This window comes from Choloepus didactylus, chromosome 5 (genome assembly GCF_015220235.1).
Source record: "Choloepus didactylus isolate mChoDid1 chromosome 5, mChoDid1.pri, whole genome shotgun sequence".
Classification (NCBI taxonomy): Eukaryota; Metazoa; Chordata; class Mammalia; order Pilosa; family Megalonychidae; genus Choloepus; species Choloepus didactylus.
In genome coordinates this window covers 125336291-125357747 of record NC_051311.1, presented here as the reverse complement: position 1 = coordinate 125357747, position 21457 = coordinate 125336291, and the positions used below count along the sequence as shown (strand labels likewise).

The window sequence follows — 21457 nt, the reverse complement described above, 5'->3', positions numbered from 1 at the left end:
CCGGTTGTTTGCAGGACAGTGGAGTATTGTTAGGTGAAATATATGTCTGTTATTGTTCTCTACTTAGAGATAAAGTATGGTTTAAGGTGATGTGTATAACTGCCAATTTGACAAGGGGTGGACTGTGATGATTAGGATCATGTGTCAACTTGGCCAGGTGATGGTATCCAGGTGTCAGGTCAAGCAAGCACTGGCCTAACCATGACTGCAAGGAGATTTGTGGCTGGTTAATAAACCAGAATGCTGGTTTATTAACTCATCACTCAATTGGCTGCAGTTGTGACTGCTTACATCAATGAAGGGTGTGTCTTCAATAATGAGAATTCAACCAACTGGATTTAATCCAATCAATGGAAGACTTTTAAGCGAGACAGATAAAGGACCTTCACTGCTTCTTTGGCTAGTCAGTGAAGCATTTCCTGAGGAGTTCATCGAATACCTTCATCCAAGTTGCCAGTTTGCTGCTTGAGGAGTCCATCGAACACCTTCATTGGAGTTACCCATTTGCTGCCTGCCATATGGAATTTGGACTCATGAATACCCACAGTTGCATGAGACACTTTTATAAAATCTTATATTTATAGATATCTCTTGTTGATTCTGTTTCCCTAGAGAACCCTGACTAATACAGTAATCTACCTTGTGACCTGTGAATTGTGAAGATTTCCAGTCTGCCTTGTGGCTATCACCACTGTTTCTGAACCTGTGTGTTCCATCTAATCCATCAAATCCTTTTGGGTGGTTCTTTCCTAAGCTTGTGTTGTTTTCTCACATGCATGTACTGATCATTTTTTTTTAATTCTTTATCAAACAAATTTAAAAAAGCAATTCAAACAAAACACAAAGGAATTAAAAAAAAAGAATCTAAAATAACTACATTGCTTCCAACATGTTCTTACCATATCCCAGGAAAATTACTAAACCACAGTCATTCCTGAGCATTCTCATATCATTAAATTTACTCTCCATAGCTTATCTGTTCTTATTTGATTATCATTCCCTCTTCACTACTTTTTGTCTGTGTCTAGGTCCCTTGCATTCTACAATATAAAGCATTTATTTTACATTTTTCACAGAATTCACATTAGTGTTATCATACAGTATCTCACTTTTTGTGCCTGGCTTATTTCACTCATCATTATGTCTTCAAGGTTCATCCATGTTGTCATATGTTTCATGACCTCATTCCTTCTTACTACTACATAGTAGTACATCATGTGTGTATGCGACATTTTGTTTATCTACTCATCTGTTGAAGGACATTTGGATTGTTTCCATCTCTTGACAATTGTGATTATGCTGCTGTGAACATTGGTGTGCAAATATCTGTTTGTATCACTGCTTTCAGATCTTCTGGGTATAAACTGAGAAGTGAAAATGCTAGATCGTAGAGTAACTTGATACCTAGTTTTCTAAAGAACTACTAGACTGTCCTCCAGAGTGGCTGTACCATTATACAGTCCCATCAGCAATGCATAAGTGTTCCAATTTCTCCACATTCCCTCCAGCATTTATAGTTTCCTGTTTGTTTAATAGCAACCATTCTTATTGGTGTCAGAAGATATCTCATTGTGGTCTTGATTTGCATTTCCTTAATAGTGAAGATGAACATTTTTTCATGTGTTTTTAAGTCATTTGTTTGTCTTCTTCACAGAAATCTCTTTTCATATAATTGGGGTGTCTGTACTATTGTCATTGAGTTGTAGAATTTCTTTATACAAAATATCAGTCTTTTATCAGATACATGGTTTCTAAATATTTTTTCCCATTGAGTCAGCTATGTCTTCACCTTTTTGACAAATTCCTTTGAGGTACAGAAACTTTTAATTTTGAGCAGTTCACATTTACCTATTTTTTCTTTCATTGCTTGTCCTTCGGGTGTAAAGTCTAACAAGCAACCTCCTAATGAATGTTCTTGAAGATGTTTCCCCACATCATCTTCTAGGAATTTTATGGTACTGTCTCTTATATTGAGGACTTTGATCCACTTTGAGTTAATTTTTGTGTAGGGTGTGAGGTAGGGGTTCTCTTTCATTCTTTTGCATATAAATATCCAGTTCTCCTAGCCCCATTTGTTGAAGATACTGTTATGTCCCAGTTCAGTGGGTTTGGGAGACTTATCAAAGATTAGGTGACCATAGATCTGGGAGTCTGTTTCTAAATTCTCAATTCAATTCCACTGATCAATAAGTCTATCTTCATGCCAATACCATGCTATTTTGGCTACTGTGGCTTTATAGTATGCTCCAAAGTCAGGAAGTACAAGACCTCCCACTTCATTTTTCTTTTTTAGAATGTTTTTAGCAATTTCAGGCATCTTTCCCTTCCAAATAAATTTGGTAACTAGCTTTTCCAAGTCTGCAAAGTAGGTTGTTGGAATTTTGATTGGAATTGCATTCAATCTGTAGATGATTTTGGGTAGAATTTATATCCTAATGATCTTTAGCCTTGCTATCCTTGAACAAGGAATATTTTTCCATCTTTTTAGGTCCCCTTCTATTTCTTTTAGTAAAGTTATGTAATTTTCTATGTATAGATCTTTTACATCTTTGGTTAAGTGTATTCCTAGGTACTTGATTTTTATAGTTGCTATTGAGAATGGAATTTTTTTCTTGAGTGTCTCTTTAGTTAGGTGATTTCTAGTGTAATCATATTGACTTATGTGCATTAATACTGCATCCCGCTACTTTACTAAATTTGTTTATTAACTCAAGTAGCTGTGTTGTTGATTTCTCAGGGTTTCCCAAATATAAGATTATATCATCTGCAAATAATGACAGTTTTACTTCTTCCTTTCCAATTTGGGTGACTTTTATTTCTTTGTCTTGCTAGATTGCTCTGGCTAGCACTTCTAGCACAATGTTGAATAATACTGGTGACAGCAGGCATCCTTGTCTCATTCCTGATCTTAGAGGGAAGGCTTTCAGTCTCTCGCCATTGAGTACTATGTGGCTGTGGGTTTTTCCTATATGCCCTTTAGAATATTGAGGAAGTTTCTTTCAATTCCTACCTGTTGAAGTATTTTTATCAAAAAAAGGATGCTGGATTTTGCCAAATGCTTTTTCATCATCTATAGAGATTATCGTTTGATTTTTCTCTTTTGATTTGTTAATGTGTTGTATTACATTGATGGATTTTCTTATTTTGAGCCATCCTTGTATGATTGGAATAAACCACACTTGGTCATGGTGTATGATTTTTTTAATGTGTCTTTGGATTCTATTTGCAAGTATTTTGTTCAGAATTTTTCCATCTATATTCATGAGGGAGATTGGCCTGTAGTTTTCCTTTCTTGTAGCATCTTTACTTTGTTTTGGTATTAAAGTGATGTTGGCTTCATAAAATCAGTTAGGTAGTGTTTCATTTTCTTCATTTTTTTGAAAGTATTTAAGTAAGTTTGGTGTCAGTTCTTTTTGGTAAGTTTGGTAGAATTCCCCTGTGGAGGCATCTGGCCCTGGACTTTTATTTGTGGGAAGCTTTTTGATGACTGATGGATCTCTTTGCTTGTGATTGGTTTGTTGAGGTCTTGTATTCCTTCTTTCATCAGTCTATGTTGTTCATATGCTTCCTGGAAATTATCCATTTCCTCTGAATTCTCTAGTTTGTTGGCATACAGTTGTTCATAGTATCCTCTTATAATTTTTTGATTTTTGCTTTTTTTAAAAAAAATTTTATTGAGATTGTTCCCATACCATACAATTATCCACAGATCCAAAGTGCACATGTGATCAGTTGCCCATAGTACCATCATACAGATGTGTATCCATCACCACAATTAATTTTTTCCCAATTTTTAGAACATTTTCATTACTCCAAAAAAGAAATAAAGACAAAAAAAAAAAAGAAAACCCAAATCCTCCCATACCACTAACCACCCTCCCTCCATTTTTTTTAAGGTAATAAGGGCTATTTTCTATTTCATGGTAAATTCATTAAACACTTAGAAAATGCATTTAATTTACTATAATTTTAACATTATTATTATTTTGCATATGATTTAATATTGTGCCAGTTTGAATGTATTGTGTCCCCCAAATGCCATTATCTTTGATGTAGTCTTGTGGGGCAGATGTTTTGGTGCTGATTAGATTTGCTTGGAATGTGCCCCACCCAGCTGTGGGTGATGACTCTGATGAGATATTCCCATGGAGGCATGGCCCCACCCATTCAGGGTGGGACTTGATCAGTGGAGCCATATAAATGAGCTGACTCAAAGAGAAGGAACTCAGTGCAGCTGTGAGTGATGTTTTGAAGAGGAGCAAGCTTGCTAGAGAGGAATGTCCTGACAGAAAGCCATTTTGAAACCAGAACTTTGGGGCAGACTCCAGCCACGTGCCTTCCCAGCTAACAGAGGTTTTCTGGACGCCATTGGCCATCCTCCAGTGAGGTACCCGATTACTGATGTGTTACCTTGGACACTTTATGGCCTGAAGACTGTAACTGTGTGGCCAAATAAACCCCCTTTTTATAAAAGCCAATCCATCTCTGGTGTTTTGTATTCCGCAACATTAGCAAACTAGAACAGATTTTGGTACCAGAGAAGTGGGGTGCTTTTGCTGCTGAGTTTGCAAATACCAAACATGTTGGAACTGCTTTTTAAATGGATAAGGGGAAGATTCTGGAAGAACTGTGAGGAGCTTGACAGAAAAGGCCAAAACTGCTTTAAAGAGACTGTTTATGGAAATATGGACTCTAAAGATACTTCTGATGAGGACTTGAACAGAAATGATGAATGTGTTGTTGCAAACTGGAAGAAAGGCGATCCTTGTTTTAAAGTGGCAGAGAATTTGGCAAAATTGAGTCCTGGTGTCAGATGGAAGGAAGAATTTGAAAGTGACAACCTGGAATACTTAGCTGAGGTGATCTCCAGACTACATTTGCAGGATGTACCCTGGCTTCTTCTTGCAGCTTATTGTAAAATGTGAGCAGAGAGAGATAAACTTAGAACTGAACTCTTGGGTTCAAAGAAACCAGAAGCTGATGGCTTGGAAAATTATGAGCTTCCAGGGGGTGGAATCCCAGAAGCTACAGCCCAATATGAGGATGTAACCAAACATGGAACCCAGCCACCATTTCAGTACAAGCCAAGATTGGAGATGGAATTATCCAGAAAGGATTTGTGGAAAGTCCTATTGTCTGATGGCTTTGACCCCTGCATGCTTCACGCGAAGCCAACAGAATTTTTGCGAGATCTTTACAGACAGAGCCGTTGCCAGTCTGGACTGGAGGAGACAGATAAGGAACAAATGGAAGGAAAAATTTCTTCAGACAGAGTCATGGAGGTTGAGGTCTGGAGTCAAGAGGTCTTGGGCTGGGAGAGCGGAGTGGCCCACACACATGGAAAGGGTGAGTTTGCCCTGGAGGTCAAGGGCGGGCCTTCTGCCTCGATGGTCAGGAAATGTCTTGCCACCCCAAGCCCCAAAGAGGGTGGAGCACATTCCCAGGGAATTGGGGAGAGCCTGGCTGCCCCCACACTGTTCTGAAGGAGTTGAGCATGTGCCCTGGAGATGGAAGGGAATCTGGGAGCTGCCCCAATGTTTGAGGAGGGTGGGGCCGAGAAGGTGGTCTCCCCAATGTGTGGATATGTTGGAGCACTCACCCAAGTGTTTGGAGAGGAAAGGGCTGCCAGACAGGCCCTTAGGAAGGGTTAGGCTCCCACTCTCTCAAGCCCCAAGGATGCAACATCATTCTGTAAATGACTCTCAGGTTTTGAAATGTAATGGAGTTTGTCCTGCAGGTGTTAGGAACTGTTTTGGTCCTGTTAACCCTGTTTTCCTTACTCTTTCTCCTTATGGCAGTGGGAATGTTTATCCTATGAATGTCCCTTCTTTGTATATTGGAAACACATAACTTGTTCTAAGTTCACAGGTACAGAGCCTGAGGGGAATTTTGCTTTAGGAGAGACCACACCTGTAATTGATTTTGATGGAATCTTGTATTTAATTTTTGTTATTGAAATGATTTAAGTTTTTGTGATATTGTGATGGAATGAATGTATTTTGCATTTGGAAAGATAATGTCATTTTGGGGTCCAGGGGGTGGAATGTGCCAGTTTGAATGTATTGTGTCCCCTAAACGCCATTATCTTTGATGGAGTCTTGTGGGGCAGATGTTTTAGTGCTGATTAGATTTGCTTGGAATGTGCCCCACCCAACTGTGGGTGATGACTCTGATGAGATATTCCCATGGAGGCATGGCCCCACCCATTCAGGGTGGGACTTGATCAGTGGAGCCATATAAATGAGCTGACTCAAAGAGAAGGAAATCAGTGCATCTGTGAGCAATGTTTTGAAGAGGAGCAAGCTTGTTAGAGAGGTACATCCTGAGAGAAAGCCATTTTGAAACCAGAACTTTGGGGCAGACTCCAGCCACGTGCCTTCCCAGCTAACAGAGGTTTTCCGGATGCCATTGGCCATCCTCCAGTGAAGGTACCCGATTACTGATGTGTTACCTTGGATGCTTCATGGCCTTTAAGACTGTAACTGTGTGGCCAGATAAACCCCATTTTTATAAAAGCCAATCCATCTCTGGTGTTTTGCATTCTGCAGCATTAGCAAACTAGAACAAATATCAAAGAGACATTGTTATATTTATTTGGTATATATGTGTAGCACTGAATGCTAATGAATGCTCAAGTTTTTCCTGAGCTGCATTGGGTGTTAAGTTTACAATACCATACATGCTGTCCCCTTATAAGAGCAGGCCTTAGTGTTAATTATATTTTTAGGTTTCAACCACATTACACTGGCAGTAACAGCTCCAGGAGGTATCTTCTTTGTACAGTTGTAGTGCAGCATCATTGGTCCTCTGGGAAACAGGACGGTGGGCTCCAGGGTTCCATTGGGCTGTTTCACAGCACCTTTTGGCACTATGCAGCAGAGCTAGTCTGGAGGCAATGTTCACTGAAAAGCTTAAGTGATTGAGTCTTTTCTGGCAGGCAGAGGCAAAGGTGTTTGTAGTAAAAGATGTTTTCAGTAACAGCATGTGTCCATTCTCCCTCCATTATTGACTTATAGTATTGGTATAGTACATTTGTTACTGTTGATGAAAGAATGGTCAAGTACTAACTGTAGTACATAATTTGCAATAGGTATATATTTTTCCGTATATACTCCTTTATTATTAGCTTCTAGTTTTAGTGTCATACATTTGTTCTAATTCATGAAAGAGATTTCTAATATTTATACAGTTAATCACAGACATTGTCCAGCACAAGATTCACTGTTTTATACTTTCCTATCTTTTAACCTCCATCTTTCCTTCTGGTGACATATGTGACTCTAAGCTTCCCCTTTCCACCACATTCACACACCATTCAGCACTGTTACTTATTCTCACAGTAATGTGATGCCATCATCTCTGTCCACTTCCAAATACTTAGCTTCCACCTAGTTGAACATTCTGCTGATAATAAGCAACTGCTCCCATTCTTTAGCCTCATTCTATATCCTGTTAATGTATATTTCATGTCTATGTGTTTACATGTTATAATTAGTTCATATCAGTGAGACCATGCAATATTTGTCCTTATGTGTCTGACTTATTTCACTCAACGTACTGCCCCTAAGGTTTCTTCATCAACCCATTTTTTTTTTTAAGGTGGTTTTTGTTCACCCATCATACTTGCCATCCTAAGTAAACAATCGATCGTTCCATGTATAGTTACATATTTATGTATTCACCACCATCACCACTATCTATATAAGGACATCTCTATTTCTTCCACAAAGAAGGGGGAAGAGTCAAAGATGATAGAGAGACAAAAGCAAATGAAAAAAGAAAGAAAGAAAAAAACATGACAGCTAGAAAGCAATGAAAGGAAAGATAGAATTGAACTAAAGTAGAATAATCACCAATGCCAAGAGTCCCATACTTCTCCCCTACGTCCCCGTCTTAAAGGCATTTAGCTTTGGTATACTGCCTTTGTTACGTAAAAGGAAGCATAATACAAAGTTTCTGTTAACTATAGTCCCTAGTTTGCATCGATCGTATTTTTCCCTGAATACCACCCTATGTTTAGCACCTTGCAAGGTTGACATTCATTTGTTTTCCCTTATGTAAAAACAGATTTGTACATTTTATCACAATTGTTGAGCACTCTAGGTTTCACTGAGTTATACTGTCCCAGTGTTCATCTTTCCTCTTTCCTTCTGATGTCCCACATGCTCTGACCTTCCTCTTTCAACCATACTCACAGTCATCTTTGTTCAGTGTACTTACATTGCTGTGCTACCATCAGCAAAATTGTGTTCCAAACCTCTCACTCCTATCTTTTCCTATCTATAGTGCTCCCTTTAGTATTTCCTGTAGCGCAGGTATCTTGTTACAGATTTTCTCATTGTCTGTTTGTCAGAGAATATTTTAAACTCTTCCTCATACTTGAAGGACAGTTTTACTGGATATAGGATTCTTGTTGGCAGTTTTTCTCTTTCAGTATCTTAAATATATCACACCACTTCCTTCTTGCCTCCATGGTTTCTACTGAGAAATCTGCATATAGTCTTATCAAGCTTCCTTTGTATGTGATGGATTGCTTTTCTCTTGCTGCTTTTAGGATTCTCTCTTTGTCTTTCACATTTGATAATGTGATTATTAAGTGTCTTGGTGTAGGCCTATTCAGATCTATTCTGTTTGGGGTACACTGCGCTTCTTGGATCTGTAATTTTATGTCTTTCATAAGAGATGAGAAATTTTCATTGATTATTTCCTCTATTATTGCTTCTGCCCCTTTTCCCCTTTCTTCTCCTTCTGGAACAGCCATGACATGTACATTCATGTGCTTCATGTAACTTCATGAAAAAAGGAAAAAAAAGGAGAAAAGTTTCTCTTAGAAATAAAGTGTTCGCATTTTATTTTAATAAAAAATAGTCCAGTAAGGCAAAATAACAATGATCTCCCAAATTGTTATTGGAAACACTCTCATTGGAATTTTAGGTACTGTATTTTTCTCTAATTATTCCAGCATTTCCTTAAACTAACACAGGTTTTAATGTCTTGAATAATGATGAGTCTAATATTACATAATTGAGAAGATATATGCATAAGATATTAATTTTATGTGTATATTGCTTTTGGTTACTTACTTATGAATTTCCTGTGATGAAAGGAACCTGATATTATTAAATGTTATAAAATTATTATTCTTGAGATTACGAAATGATTTTTGGTATGCCTAAGACAAGGCACAGGATTAATCCGAGAAGTTACTCTAATATGACTTATATACAGTGTATACTAGTGTTTCAGTCATCTTGGTCATGTCTTTGAATACTTTTTGTTTTCTCTATATATGTTCAAGATACCTCATGTTCTGAAAATCTTTGCTTGTCTTGGCAGTTGTAACATTAAAATATGTTTAAAAAAATTTCACTCTCAAATGTAAAATAAAAACAGAATCAATTGTTTTGAATTCAAAGTAGTGTAATGAACATTGTAGTACTTGTTCTACATGCATAAAACCTCATTATTTATGAAACTAATTCCAAAAATATTCATTATTTATTTGTGTTACTGTTGGTTACTGCTGCCATTTTGCAAAACACCAGAAATGGATTGGCTTTTATAAAAGGGGTTTATTTGGTTACAAAGTTACAGTCATAAGACCATAAAGTGTCCAAGGTAAGTCATCAACAATGGGGTACCTTCACTGGAGAATGGCCAATGGCATACAGAAAACCTCTGTTAGCTGGGAAGACAACGTGGCTGGTATCTGCTTGCTCCCAGGTTGCATTTCAAAATGGTGTTCTCCCAGGACATTTCTCTCTAGGCATCTAGGGGTGTTCTCTTAATTTCTCCCAGGCAAACTCTGGACTAGTGAAAGTCTACTTTCAATGGCCTTCTTCAAAATGTCTGTTTCAGCTGCGGCACTATCTGGGCCTTTGTGGCTCTTTTTAAAGTGCTCCAGTAAATCAATCAAGGCTCACCCTGAATGGGCAGGGCAACACCTCCTTGATAACAATTTAATCAAAGCTACTCCCCCAGTTGGGTGGGTAATATCTCCATGGAGACATCCAATTAGGAGGTCACACCCTAATCAAAAAGATTAATCAACCTGCCCCAAAAGATTGCATCAAAGAACATGGCTTTTTCTGGGGGACATAATATATCCAAACTGGCATAATTTGGATTTTAAAACATCATGTAATGCTGATCTAAATAATTGCCTGAGGACAACCTTAATGATAATTATAATATTTGCTCATTCAGTAATAAATTTTATCATGTAAATGTGTTCTAGTTTGCTAATGCTGCTGGAATGCAAAACACCAGAAATGGACTGACTTTTATAAAGGGAGTTTATTTGGTTACACAGTTACAGTCTTAAGGCCATAAAGTGTCCATCAGCAAAGGGTACCTTCACTGGAAAAAGGCCATTGGCATCCAGAAAACCTCTGTTAGCTGGGAAGTCACGTGGCTGGCATCTGCTTACTCCCAGGTTGCATTTCAAAAGGGCATTCTCCAAAATGTCTGCATCAGCTTCCATCAGCTGTCTTCAAGTTGTCTGTCTCGGCTACTGCTAGCTCTCTCAGTTCCTGTGTGTTCTTCAAAATGTCCCTCTTGGCTGTGGCAAGCTCGCTCTTTCTGTCTGAGCTTATATAGTGCTCTAGTAAACTAATCAAGGCCCACACTGAATGAGTGGGGCAACACCTCCATGGAAGTGATCTAATCAGTTATTACCTTCAGTTGGGTGGGGCGCATCTCCATGGAAACAACCTAATCCAAACATTTCAACTTAATCACCACTAATATGTCCACCCCCACAAGACTGTATCAAAGAACATGGCTTTTTCTGGTGGACATAATATATAAAAACCAGTACATTCCACCCCTGGACCCCAGAAAAACATGATCTATCCATATGCAAAATATATTCATCCCATCACAGTATCACAGAAACTTAAATCATTTCTGTGAATAATAGTTAAGTACAAGATCCCATCAAAATCAATTACACACGTGGTCCATCCTAAGGCATAATTATCCTTTAGCTGTGGATCTGTGGAACTTAGAACAAGTTATGTGCTTCCAATATACAAAGGAGGGACAGTCATAAGGTAAACATTCCCATTGCTGTAAGGAGACATAGAAAGTAAAACAGGGTTAACAGGACCAAAACAGTTTCTAAAACCCACAGGGCAAACTCCATTAGATTTCAAAGTCTGAGAGTCATTTACAGAATGACACTGCATCCTTAGGGCTTGAGAGAGTGGCTTTCCCACACTTTCCAAGGGTCTACACGTCAGCCCTTTTCTCTCCAAAGTGCTGCAACATATACACACATTGGGGAGGGCACCTTCTTGGCTCCACCCTCCTGAAACATTGGGGTGCCACCCAGATTCTGCCTCGCCAGGGCAAAGGCTCTCCCCTCTCTGAACAGTGGGGTGGTGGCCAGGCTCTCCCCAATCCCCTGGGAATGTGCTGCACCCTTCTCTGGGCCTGGGGTGAGAACACTCTTTCTGAACATCAAGGAGGAAAGCCCACCCTTGACCTCCAGGGCAAATTCACCCTTTCCATGTGTGTGGACCACTCTGCTCTCCCAACCTGAGACCTCTTGATTCCAGACCTCAACCTCCATGGCTCTGTCTTTGAAGAAGTTTTTCCTTCAATTTGTTTCTTGTCTGTCTCCTCCAGTCCAGACTGGCAGTGGCTCCATCTATAAAGATCTCACAAAAATTCTGTGGCTTTGCATGAAGCACACAGGGGTCAAAGCCACCAAACAATAGGACTTTCCACAAATCCTTTCTGGGTAACTCCATCTCCAATCCTGGCTTGTAGTGAAATGTCGGTTGGGTTCCATGTTTGGTTAAATCCTCATGTGGGACTGTAGCTTCTAGGGTTCCACTCTCTGGAAGCCCAGGATTTTCCAAACCATCAGTTGCTGGTTTCTTTGAATTCCAAGAGTTCGGTTATAAATTTATCTCTCTCTGCTCGCATTTTACTATAAGCTGTGTGGAGAAGCCATGCTATATCCATAACTTATAGTTTTGAAATCTCATCAGCCAAGTATTCCAGCTCATCACTCTCAAATACTTCATTCTATCCAACACTAGGACTCAATTTTTTCAAATTCTCTGCCACTTTAAAACAAGGATTGCCTTTCTTCCAGTTGGCAATAACACACTCAATATTTCTGCTCATGGCCTCATCAGAAGTAACTTTAGAGTCCTTATTTCCACAGTCTCTTCAAAGCAGTCTAGGCCTTTTCTATCAAGCTCCTCACTATTCTTCCAGAATCTTCCCCTTATCTATTTAAAAAGCCATTCCAAAATGTTTGGTATTTGCAAACTCAGCAATATCCCACTTCAGTGGTGCCAAAATCTGTTCTAGTTTGCTAATGCTGCTGGAATGCAAAACACCAGTGATGGATTGCCTTTTATAAAGGGGGTTTATTTGGTTGCACAGTTACAGTCTTAAGGCCCTAAAGTGTCCATTAACAAAGGGTACCTTCACTGGGAAAAGGCCATTGGCATCCAGAAAATCTCTGTTAGCTGGGAAGGCACGTGGCTTGCATCTGCTTGCTCCCAGGTTGCGTTTCTAAATGGCATTCTCCAAAATGTCTACATCAGCTTCCAACGGCTGTCTTTAAAATGTCTGTCTCAGCTACTACTGGCTCTCTCAGCTCCTGTGTGTTTTTCAGTGTCCCTCTTGGCTGTTGCAAGCTTGCTCCTTCTGTCTGAGCTTATATAGTGCTCCAGTAAATCAATGAAGGCCCACAATGAGTGGGCGGGGCCACTCATCCATGGGAATGATCTAATCAGAGTTATCACCCACAGTTGGGTGTGGCGCATCTCCATGGAAACAACCTAATCCAAACATTCCAACTTAATCACCACTAATGTGTCAGCCCCCACAAAATTGTATCAAAGAACATGGCTTTTTCTGGGGGACATAATATATACAAAATAATATATACAAAAAGGAAATTTGACACATTATTAAAATATATCACAGTGATATACTAAACCCTGTGAAGTGTTGAAGAATCACATAACTGCTTTTTTTGTAACTTCTTATGTTGAAGATTTATATTCTCTTACAGTGTTTCCCAAAGAGAAAAAAAAAATGAATGAAGGTAGAGTTACATGTTTTAAATAATGTTAGCTAAACAGAGTGCTTCATATTAATCATTGGGATTGCTTTCAACTTCTGATTCTAAATTTGTTACAGATGGTAAAGATTTTAATTAAGTTAATTGTAGATATATTTAATACCTAAGATACTGATGCCATTACACAACAGTAGCAAAGTTATATTCTTTTAGGGGAGCCTACATGTGAAATAATCTGAAGAAATGCTCATTTTGAAATTTTTTTAAATATTCTTTTAAAATAACGTTAAGATTTTTTATTGACTATTTAAAATTCTAAGTTCTGGTTTTATTACTTCTTTGATCTTTTAAATGAGCTGAAACAAAATATGTATGCAAATTTAACAATTTTATCTGATATAAAAATCATTTACCTTTTAATTATTTGAATCATTAGAAACATTATTTAAATCTTTTGTATGGTTAATGTTTTAAGGAAAAATAATATATGTTTACTACCTTTTGTTAAATGCCATTTTCAAAATGTTATTTTCAACCTACTAGTTCAGCTGGTATTTTATTTTGTGCATAAAACTCATTTTATAAATGAGTTGTTAGCATATGCTCTGAATTTCCATGATAGCTTATAACTTTTAATTAGCTTCTACTCATCAGAATTTTGAGTTGATGCTGATTAAACTTGTTCTAAAATAAAGTGGTTCAATATTAGAAGCTTGTTTTTTCTTTTGAAAAGTGCAATTCATTAACTTAAAGCAATTTTCATTATTTGAATCCATATAATTTATAAATAGTTAAAGTGAGAAGAAAGTTTCTGAAATTTTTTTTTTGTTGTTGTTCTGTTTTTAATCCAAGATAACTATTATTTTGATCAGCTTAGTATTGGCCAATTCCAGCAGTTATTAGATTCCTCTCAGATTTCTTGTGGAAAGTGGCATTTTGAAGATGATGGGCAAGATTTCATACAATTTACTTTTCTAATCACATTTGTGGAAGATTTTGCAGTATCTAATGTTGGTTTATCTATAAATGCTTTCTAACTCAATTATTTGACAGTTACCAGAACTTTCATTTTGTCCTTCTTCCCTTCCACTTTGGTGGGCATTTTTTGGGTATATACTTAAGCTTCATAAATGGGCTTTCTTCTTATTCAAATAAACAGACTATTTCTCCTCCTGCCACAAATCCTGACTCCTTTCTCAGGCCTTCCTCTGAACATGAAGTCTGCATAAGATGGAAGTGTTAATTGTGTGGTTGTGGTATATTCCTGTGGTTTTAAAGAATTTTTTTGCCCTATATTTAATTATTGTCCTTTATTTAAAGTACCTGTCCTCAGAGACAAGTGAAAAATATGTTGTAAAATATAAAAAAATTAATTAGAATTCAGCTGGGGCTAGAAATATGTTTAATATTATTAGACAAATGCAAGCATGTGTAGAACTGAATGTAGAAGGCACTCGAGGCACAAGGAGTCTTTTCCAACCCCTTTTTGCCAGGAATCTCTCCCACCCACAAAGCTATAAAGCTACCCAGATGTTAAATGTTTAAGCAATTTACTAGTTTATGAGATTGAATTTGCTACCTTTTATTAAAATGAAGTTAAACATTTGGGGATGGGTGGGTAAGAGGATATCTTCATCTTTTTATATGTATGCCATATAAATATGTATATATGAGGAAGAACTATTAGAAATGGCATGTTAAATGGGAAATACTACTTTTACTGTGATTTCTATCTAGCCAATTTGTGAACAGTATAAAAAGTATCAAAAAGTATCTACTTGATATAGCCATAAGCAAATCTATAGAATTCAAGCTAATGAAACGTTTTGCTACATTTTAATGTATTCCAGGCTGTCCAGGCTGTGTTTGCTTTAGTAAGTCAAGACATTTGCATTTCTCCTGACTTATCATGTCCATTTTCAACCCTCTGCTATAGTTGTATAAACCTGTCCTGTTTTGTAAAAGTTAAAATTGATTGTGTTTTTGTACCAACTGCACTTTTCCCTGGAACTCATAAGTAGTTGTATTTTAGAACTTTAAAATTAGTATAACTATTTAATGTATATGCTTAAGTTTCATGGTATTATGAAGAATATGTGTTGGAGTTGGTCTTCACTTTTCATGGTGTCATCAGCCCTTCACAAATGGTGAAAGAGAATTTTAAGATTTTTCAAGCTTGATTTTTTTTTCTTCCAGATTGTTTCATAAGGTCAAGATCTATATCTGTGTTTAAGAGTAATTGTATCAACTAGTGCAATGCTTAGTACATAGTAAGTATTCAGGAAAAAGACCTGTAATGTTTCTCCTATCTCCTGCTACTTCATTTCTTACAGATTCCCTATAATTATTGTACTTCTTGGTTTGGTGGTTAGCATATTTTGGAGAAACAAAACAGTCTGTATACATATAAATAGCTTCCCTAGAACTTACTTTTACACATTTCCTTAATGCATGGTGTCTGTGGTGAACAGTATTGGCATACTGAATGTTTTTTAGTGCTATTAATTTTTTTCCAGGGAAGTATGATGTGTTAAATCTTATAGATTTATGGCTGGAGTGAAGAACATCTAATCCCTCTAGTCATTTCATGACTTGGTGAAAACTCTAGAAAATTATGTACCATGTCCTTTAGTTCAACCTAGAGAGATGCTACAACACATGTTTCTGTAAGAAAAATTAGCCCCTATATTATTGGTCAATAAGTTAATTATATCCATATAACAGAAGTGGCCTGAGGTTGTATATAACTTTTCCTAGGTAAGAGTAGTTAGAAAAATAAGAATAGAATCACAACCTTCAGAAGGGAAGGAAAAAGACTTCAACTTGGTTGCTTTATTAGAAGCAGATGTCTTATGGCACTGTTTTAGGAAAACTGAAAAAGAACACCTTGCAACCAATGCTGACTCCCCAGATCCCCAGCTCCTGGCTGCTTGTGATTCCTCCCATGCAAACCTTTATGGTTCACAGTGCAGGATTCCATTTCCAGTTGTCTCCATTTCTGTTGTTCCTTCTCCAATTAGGGTGTTACTGGCATTTGCAGTCTGCTGTTTTGTATATGTGGGTGTGTATGTGCATTTTCCATATCTGTGAAGGCTCTAATTACAAATTAGGGAAGTCTTGTGTGATCTGCCCCCAGCACTATTTTTTCTACAAGCCGTGTCCCTTCCCTTTATTTTTAATGTGAGATTTTGAAGCACTTACAATTTATCAAGGAAAGCTTGTATTATATTAAATAAGAAATGTCTGTTTATATATATACCTATTTAGGCTTCTCCGGTTGTGCATTGCAAAACTCCAGGATATTTCAGTCACATAAACCATGATGGGAATGATAGCCCCTGGTAGTTAGGGTCTCTAAGTAATATGGGTAATTACATGATTTAAAAAGTTAAATAGTACTGCTAGACTTTTAACCCCCAACAGCAGTGTTCCTCAGTCCACCTGGTGTGGAGGTATGCAGTCATCTGGAAGCACGGGCTCAGGTGAAGATTTGGGATACAGCGTTCTTTACATCTTTAGCCAATCACCTGGTTTCATCCCCATATCATGAATCCAAGTTTTAAAATTTTCTGGAGTTGGGAATATTAGCCTGCTTCTTGTTGCTGTCTGCAAGCCTACTGTCTTTGATAAACAACCAGCAATTTTAGCAATTTTAGATTATTCAGACTCATAAAACTCAAATGGGCATTCATGGCACTAGTTATCCAACTTTGGGAAAGGGTGTAGGACAGAAAACATGAAGGGCAGAGATGAACGTGTCTCTTCAGTTGGTCCTCCCACATTAGAATGGGGTCTTTTTTTGTGTATCCACCAGTCTCTTTGATAGCTGGGTATTGAGGGAAGGAGTCCACATACAATGGGGAGTGACTGATCCTTTTATACAAAGCTCAAGCCCCCAAAAATAAACCTTATCTCTTCAACAGCTCATGGACATTTAGCTTCCAGGTCCCAGCCAGAGGAACACCTGGTTACAAATTAAACTACAACTGAAGGAAGGCCCAGTATTTATAGTTCATTTACAGATCTTTCTGTCTAGCTGTAGGCCATCAATCAGAAATTATTTTACCATAAGCAATGTTGCCTAGTAAAACAGCTGAAATTCCACCTTTATCAGATTTTCAGGGAAACAGTGCTAGGAGAAGGTGAACAAGATAATAGCATCTGTTCTTTAAGTCTTTATCAAATGGAAAGTTCTGGAACCTTTTGTTAGTTTTTTTTCTGCTTTTCATCTTCCAAACAGTTTTGGCTTTTTCTTCTGCTGTCTATTCTTTTGTTTTCTTTATGGATTTAGCATTTAAAAAAAAATTATTGTCACCTTAGAATTCAGGAAGAAGTAGCTGTATGTGTATTTTCAATTAACTATATTTAATGGAAAGTTCCAAGAAATAGTTATTGAATATCTAATAAATTAATATGCAATACAAATCATCATATAATATTCTTAAAAATGGATGTTATGTATTTAATTTTTCCAGGAAGAGAAAAAGTCAGCACGACTAGTGAATTTCCACATATGAATTACCACTTTTCCACCTCATTTCCACAAGTAACAGAAAGAATATAATGAGTTTTTTTTTTATGTGTGTTTTATTTGGAGTGGATATCCATACTGATGATCAGTGAAGGGTGGGGATTAGTGTAAGAATATGAAGATGGAAAATATTTTTTGATGTTTCTAGTTAATAAATACATATAATTGGGAAATTTATAATTTTTAGGTGTTTTAAAATTTGGTGTTGGAGAAGAGTTCACGTATTTCTGAGTATTCATACTGTATGTGCATTTAGGTTTCATAATTTTTTTAAATATTCAATTTTATTAAAAATGTATTCAGGAGGATCTAAGATGGTGGCATAGAGAGGAGTGGAAGCTAGTTAGTCCCCTGGAACAACTAAAAAAAACCAGAAACAACTAGTAAATACTCTGGAATAACTGCGGGGGGAAAAATGCAACTGTCCACTCATCATACACCAACCTGAATTGGGAGGAATGCCCGAGATCACAGCATAAAATCTGTAAATAAAAACTGTAGATCCAAGCCAGAGGACCCCTCCCCCAACAGCCTGAGCTGCAAAGCCTTATGGTGCTAGAGAGAAGCTCTCTCCCAGCAAGCAAATATAGCTCAGCTGAGCTCCAACTGGGGTTTTAATTAGCGAGTGTGAACTGCTTACTATGAGCTACGAATCTCCAACAAGCAGACAGAGGCTTTGGGTGACGACTGACCTTGGAGAGCTAGGGGATCTCCGTGGACTAGCCCTGAAGGGGACTTTCTGTTCCTTTTTCAGCTCAGTGGAGAAAGCCTCAGCCACTTTCAGTTCCCAATGCTCTGACCCAGATAAGGGTGGGGATACCACAGGCAGACAGAGACCATTGAAATGCTAATGACCTCCTCCTAGGGAGTCTATCTTCTCTAAGAGGAAAGGGGTGTGGCCCAGCTCTACTACCTGCCTTCCATTCAGAAGCAGACCCCAGAGCCTGGGGGAAAATAGCCACGGGCCACACCTCCTTATACCAGTCTGGAATTACAGGCTGACAGGAGCCACCTGCTGGGCAGAAAAGCACAGTGACATGAGGCATCACAGGTGCACCAATTTTCTAACACACACCCTCAGGGAAAATGGATGCTGCATATTTCTTCCTTCTGGGACCTGAGCCCATTCTGGTCTGGGAAAACCTGATTGGTATAACCAAGGAAACCATGCCTTAACAATAGAAAACTGCAACTTACACTAAGAAAAATGAAGTTATGGCCCCGTCAAAGGAACAAACTTACACTTCAACTGAGATACAGGAATTGAAACAACTAATAATAAGTCAGTTCAAAAAGTTTAGGGAAGGTATGGTAAAAGAGATGAACCATATAATGAAAACACTGGGAGTACATAAGGTAGAAATTGAAAGTTCAAAAAACCAACTGGCAGAATCTATGGAAATGAAAGGCACAACACAAGAGATGAAAGACACAATGGAAACATACAACAGCAGATCTCAAGAGGCAGAAGAAAACACTCAGGAACTGGAGAACAAGGCAACTGAACACAAGAACAGATAGAGAAAAGAATGGAAAAATATGAGCAACATCTCTGGGAACTTAAGGACAAAATGAAAAGCAAAAATGTACATGTCATTGGTGTCCCAGAAGGAGAAGGGAAGGGAAAAGGGGCAGAAGCAATATAGAGGAAATAATCAACAAAAATTTCCCATCTCTTATGAAAGACATAAAATTACACATCCAAGAAGCGCAGCATACCCCAAACAGAATAGATCTGAATAGGCCTACAAGACACTTAATAATCAGATTGTCAAATGTCAAAGATAAAGAGAGAATCCTGAAAGCAGCAAGAGAAAAGTGATCTGTCACATACAAAGGAAGCTTGATAAGACTATGTGTGGATTTCTCAATAGAAACCATGGAGGCAAGAAGGAAGTGGGGTGATAAATTTAAGATACTGAAAGAGAAAAACCACCAACCAAGAATCCTATATCTGGGAAAACTGTCCTTCAAATATGAGGGAGAGCTTAAAATATTCTCTGACAAACAATGACAGAGTTTGTGAACAAGATACCTGCTCTACAGGAAGCAGTAAAGTAAGCACTGCAAACAGAAAACAGTTTTCGAAAACAGGTTTCGAAAACAGTTTTGGGAGATAGTAGCACAGCAATGTAAGTACACTGAACCAAGATGACTGTGAATGTGGTTGAAAGAGGAAGGCTGGGACCATGTGACACAAGAACAAAAGACGAACGATAAAGACTGGGACTGTGTAACTCGGGAACCTAGAGTGCTCAACGATTGTAATAAAAGGTACAAATATGTTTTTACATGAGGTAGAACAAATGAATGTCAACATTTCAAGGTGTTAAAAATAAAGTGGGATTGGGGGGAAAATACAATCAGTGCAAACTAGAGACTATAATTAACAGAAACATTGTATTATGCTTATGCTTCCTTTACTATAACAAAGGCAATATACCAAAGCTAAATGCATATTGGGGGTGGGGTGGGGAATAGGGGAAGGGTATGGGACTCCTGGCATTGGTGATGTTGTCTGACTCTTTATTCTACTTTAGGTTAATGCTGTCTTTCCTTTTGTCGCTTTCTAGCTATCAAGTTTTGTTTTTGTTTGTTTTTTTGTTTTTCTCTCTTCCTCTTTTTTTTTATCTCTTGTCTCTCTGCCTTCTTTGACTCTTCCTCCATCTTTGTGGAAGAAATGGAGATGTCCTTACATAGTGAGTGGCGATGGTGCTCAATACATAAATACGTGACTATACAGGGAACCGATTGTTTACTTAGGACAGAGTGTATGGTATATGAACAAAACCATCTTAAAAGAAATGGGTTGATGAAGAAATCTTGAGTGCAGTATGTTGAGTGAAAGAAGACAGACACATAAAGGCAAATATTGCATGGTCTCACTGATATGAACTAATTATAATATGTAACCTCATAGATAGGAAGTATAAGTTACCAGGATATAGAAATGAGGCTGAAGAATGGGGAGCAGTTGCTTATTATGAGCAGAATGTTCAACTAGGGTGAACTTAAATGTTTGGAAATGGACAGGGATGATGATAATAGCATGTTGTGAGAATAACTATCAGTGCTGAAAGGTGTGTGAAGGTGGTGGAAAGGGTAAGCTCAGAGTCATGCATGTCACCAGAAGTGAAGTTGAAGGTTAAAAGATGGGAATGTATAAAACAGTGAATCTTGTGGTGGACAATGTCTGTGATTAACTATATAAATATTAGAAATCTCTCTCACAAACTAGAACAAATGTATGTCACTATAACTAGAAGTTAATAATAGAGAGGCATATAGGGAAAAAAATATATACCTATTGCAAACTATATACTACAGTTAGTAGTATTTTACCATTCTTTCATCAACAGTAACAAATGTACTATACCAAAACTATGAATCAGTAATGGAGGGGGGCATGGTTAAGGGTATGGTTTGTGTTGATGGATGCACAGCTGTATGGTGGTGCCGTGCGCAATTAATTGTACACTTTGGATCTTCGGATACTTGTATGGTATGTGAACAGTCTCAATAAAAAAAAATATATATATATATATATATATATATATATATATATATCTAAAATGTTTTTAATTTTATTGTTAATACATATATACAGCATAAATTTTCCCATTTTAACCACTTGCCTATGTTCATGAAATATGATTCATGTCTAGTAAGTACATTCATAGTATTTTGCTACCATCACTAGCATCCATTACCAAAACTTTTTTTATAACCTCAGCATGAAACTCTGTACCTATTAAGCAGTAACTCTTCATTCCTACCCCACTTGTCCCTCACTCTCGGCCCCTGGTAGGCTGTAATCTTCTTTCTGTCTTACAACTTCATTCTTTTTATGACTGAATGATATTTCATTGTGTGTATCT

The 21457-nt window shown here is 37.6% G+C and overlaps 1 protein-coding gene across 8 annotated transcripts in view; it reads left to right on the top strand.

Annotated features, from left to right (window-relative positions):
* The window catches only part of CRPPA (CDP-L-ribitol pyrophosphorylase A), a 359365-nt gene that overhangs the window by 182653 nt on the left and 155255 nt on the right, over window positions 1-21457 (top strand). The gene's annotated exons all lie outside the window — the stretch shown is intronic.